Source organism: Paramormyrops kingsleyae, chromosome 12, assembly GCF_048594095.1.
Source record: "Paramormyrops kingsleyae isolate MSU_618 chromosome 12, PKINGS_0.4, whole genome shotgun sequence".
NCBI lineage: Eukaryota > Metazoa > Chordata > Actinopteri > Osteoglossiformes > Mormyridae > Paramormyrops > Paramormyrops kingsleyae.
This window is the reverse complement of record NC_132808.1, coordinates 31,270,333-31,274,717: the sequence shown is the minus strand read 5'-3', so window position 1 is coordinate 31,274,717 and position 4,385 is coordinate 31,270,333. Positions and strand designations below refer to the sequence as shown.

The 4,385-nt window shown below is 44.7% G+C and overlaps 1 long non-coding RNA gene across 1 annotated transcript; it reads right to left on the bottom strand.

The window, feature by feature from the left end:
- Window positions 1-227: 227 nt before the first annotated feature.
- LOC140593555 (uncharacterized) lies at window positions 228-1,274 on the bottom strand. Its single transcript, XR_011993945.1, has 4 exons — window positions 1,143-1,274; window positions 869-1,003; window positions 641-752; window positions 228-420 (listed from the first exon to the last, which is right to left on the bottom strand). It is a non-coding gene; the product is annotated as an uncharacterized lncRNA (long non-coding RNA).
- Between the last annotated feature and the right edge of the window lie 3,111 nt (window positions 1,275-4,385).

The following is a 4,385-nucleotide window of genomic DNA, read 5'->3' as shown; positions in this document are numbered from 1 at the left end:
CCAGACTAGGAAGTGAAAGGAGAAGCAGACACTAATATACAGGGACTAACAGTCAGACAGAAGGCAGGTATGATTAAATGAGAGGGATGACAGGGGACGGTCAGGGGGCCAAAATGGAGCACAGACAGACCCAGATGCAAGAACTGCCAATAATGCAATAGCTCCTGCATAATGTACCAGCCAATAATGTATCAAATGATGGTGGCAGTTACACAAGAACTCAGTCATACAGTTGATAGTTTATTTTGCACAAGTTCAGCAATTCTTTACTCATCTTACATGAAAATTCATGTGTGGCCCGATTTTTATAAGCGATGCAGTAGAGCGTTCCAGCATTTCAGTCTTGGCCCTGCTGCCGCAAGAAGGCGCAAACAAAAGGCTTCTTGTTGCTGCACAGATCATCATTCCATTGTTTTTGGTCTGAAAGAAATCATACATGCTGAAGCAAACCCTCTTTATACCACTATGAAGTCATGTTATGCCAATTTCACACAATTTGTTTCTCCAAAGCACTACTGAAGTTCCACTGGAAACATTCAGTATGCAATATTCAGAAATTCCTCTCATGAGGGGAAGACAGTCCATTGGAGTATAATGAGAATTATACTCCAATAAGTGTTCTGTAAATAACCACTCTTACTTTTCCAGTTCATCTCCACACAGTTCTCAGTGTGTGAGGTGTAGCTTGGTTGACCTGGAACCCAATTCTGGTAGTCCCAATTGGAACCATCTTTCCAGATGAAATTGTTGGACTGTTAGGGGAGAGAGAAGGCGATACCGTTACACGGACACAGGTCACCAGCCTGATGTTACTGTGAACCAGAGATAGCAATAAGGCACATGGATGTCCCAGCCCTGTCCCCATCACCTGGCCATCCCTATAACCGCCCAACCAGATCCGTGGAGCTGAGCTGGCAGATCCCAGCAGGGAGAAGACATCCTCATTTTCTTGGCTACTGTGCACAGAGACCAGGTGAGCCCCTGAAGTTTGACTGCAAGTAGACTGTACACAGGAACAATTAATCTGAATGCAGTATAGCAGTAATACAGATGTTGGCTTCGATTGTGAGCCTGTTTGAACCCAAGAATCTCATTTTATAGAATTACAACATGAGGCACCTGGGGGACGGTTTTTGCTTTACCTCAGCAACATCGAAGGAGCACGGCGTGTTGAAATACCGTATACAGTACTGGCCAGTTCGGTACCAGTCCTTGTGTTGTCCATCACACTGCTTCAGGGAGTTCTGATTTCCTGATGGAGCACAGAAAACACAATTCCATGGGGCTGTGCTATGATCAAGAGTCCTCATCTGTCATCATACTGAATTCTCCCCAACATTATGATACCATAGAATCAAAGGTTTTGGGAAACAGCCTTGATCCAAGACTGTTGTGATGCATGGAATTCCCAAACTGAGCTAAACAAATCATTTGGGGCTGTTTGGATTCAGCACTGAATGCCCCAGGCTTGTCACATGTCTGACCCCCAATGGCCTGTTTAAGTGACTGTTAGAATGGCTCAGGAAACTGACCATCAGCCATTGCAGCAGGCATGACAGACAGGCAGAGGAGAGCAATTCCCAGCAAGCTTGGAGTCATCATGTCTCAGTTCAGTCCCACACCTTTCTGCACAGAGCAAACCAAAGGTTACAGTTCCTTTATATGAAAATCCCTGATGCCATGTTGATTAAACCCCACATCATGCAATTGCAGATGATATTGAGTTGTAACACTTGATGTCCAATGATTCAAAATGACACTTGACTATCAATGCTGTGAATTATGGCACTATTGCCACTAGAAATAAGGCAGGAAATTCCAGAATCCCAGAAATGTTCACATCAGTAGTTCACATCCTCCAAGGGCTCTGGAGAACCCACCACTTCTGCCCACACCACAAATACCACCATCCCCACTATTTCTGAAACTCCCAGAGATGGGCTGAAAAGCATAGGAGTACTGCCCTATAATAAACACTGAATAGCCCCAGTCCTCCAACCACTACAACACAAACATCATATGTGTGCCATGAGCAGGATTTAGACAAATATCAAAGACTGACCTTTGAAGATCTGTGACACTTCTTTCCCTTTCCCTCTGGTTCATTCTGGACCGTTTTATATACTTGTGTCGCACCCCTATTGTTCCGATCCTCGTGTGTGCCACGCCCCCTCGTTAGCCTCGTGTGGAATCCCCGTGTCTTCAGCTGTTTCTAGTTGTGTTGATTAGTTTGGTGTATTTAGGTCCGTGTCTGTGTGCCTCTCGTTAATGCGGTCATTGACGTCGTTCTCAGTATGAAGTTAGAACCCTGCCAATACGTCACAAATGCCCCACGATCTGTAAACAAACCGGCTGTAAATTATAAATAACGAACAATCCGGAAACGTGCACATAATGAGGTACAAATACAAAACATACGTCTCACACAAACACAATGCGCTTTGCAAATAAAAAGCACTGCTGTCAAAGCAATATGATGCGTTTTGATAATACAAACAAAACAAAAAGAGCGTCTTCCACAAGTATAAAGACAGAATAAAACACAATGCGCTTTGCAAATAAAAAGCACTGCTGTCAAAGCAATATGATGCGTTTTGATAATACAAACAAAACAAAAAGAGCGTCTTCCACAAGTATAAAGACAGAATAAAACCAATAAGAAACATTTCATAATTGTTATTGGTCATTTTTCACATTTTTGACGAGTATACAACAAGGCGAAACATATATTTGTGGATCACGTGACTTTTGGCACCGTTATTCCACGCCAATTGGATGAGCTCCCAGACGGCACGCGGTGCCAGAGGAGAGCAGCGTCCAATTCAGCTCATTCAGCCTTCGGTTGATGGAGCTCAAATGTTCTACCGGAGATCGGGAAGAGCGCGGGGAGCGGAGCGCCACCTATCAGCGGTCAACAGGTAAGTATTTTTAATCGATACCGTGTCATATTTTAACATAGTTAACTCTAATAACGACGTGTAACATGAATGTAATCATTTTAACCCTATTGTAGGCAATAGTTAGTTGATGTTTGTGCTACGTAAACTTGCACATGACGATTTTTTTAAATCCAGCATATGTATTTTTCATGTTAGAGTTTACTGATAATATGCTGTATTATATGATAATATCATATAATAACGTTTTTGCGCACAATCGCTAGAAATTGTTGCTAGCTAACGAAGCACTGAAATAATGCGCAGTACAACTGACAGCCACCATTGCCTATGTCAAGGAGGACAGTTTTAGCTACTTTACATTTTACCTGCTAGTTTAAAACTGAAAACTGTGCCTGTGTGCAGGTGGAGTTCATTGTGACAGGCTGGTTTCACAGCCGGAAAAGCTCGGTCCCAGTTATCTCCATCATTGTTATGCAGATATACAGCTGTTTTGAACATAGTTAACCACAGTACACAGTAGCCGGTGGTCAGGATGCCTCCTGGACGCCTCCCTGGTGAGGTGTTCCGGGCTGGGAGGAGGCCCCGGGGGAGACCCAGGACACGCTGGAGAGACTATGTCTCCCGGCTGGGCTGGTAACGCCTCGGGATTCCCCCAGAGGAGCTGGACGAAGTGGCCGGGTAGAGGGAAGTCTGGGTTTCCCTGCCTAGACTGCTGCCCCCGCAACCCGACCCGGAAGGCGGTAGATGATGGATGGATGGATGAAAAACAGGTCTGCTATAGTTTTGCACAGTGATGTCACCACTTTGGCCCCCAGAAGTAACATCTGCTCCTCCTCGCTCAGATCATCATTGAGAAATGTGGATTTCCCTTGATAAAGAGATCATGTACAAGGCCACAGGAACTGGCCCGACAGAAGACTTTGAAACCCCACTTATCTGGTTTATTGGCAACGTACTGACGCAGATTCCCTGCCCGTGGGCCTTTGTATGCCACCATTACGTCATCTACACTCTGCCTGTAAGTGGATGGAATAAGGAGACACTTCTTCCTCAGCATCTCAGACAGAGGGCGACTTTATAAGACCGATCCTGGCTGCCTTCACACTGCTCATTGTCAGTGAAGAAGTTTGCGTAACAACTTGAAGCTTTTGATGACCATAATATCAGCTACAAGGCTGTACTGTGAGAGATGGTGCCAGTAATCGTCTATGGATGGGCATTCGAAAACTCCCATGCACAACAGAATGGCCAGGAAAGATTCAGTTTTATGAGAGGTGGTTTTTATGGGATCTCCAACAAATTAGCGTGGTTAGAAATAATGTTGAACCATCTCATTAGTGAACATCATCTTGAAGTACTGCAGCGGTGTTTCAATTTCATCTGGGGGGTCAAATGTGGAATCTGGCACAGGTATTGACTCAATGTCCTGCCTTTTCCATGGTGGCCTTCTGTGATCCAACTCGCATTCATCTTCTGCCTCTGTCT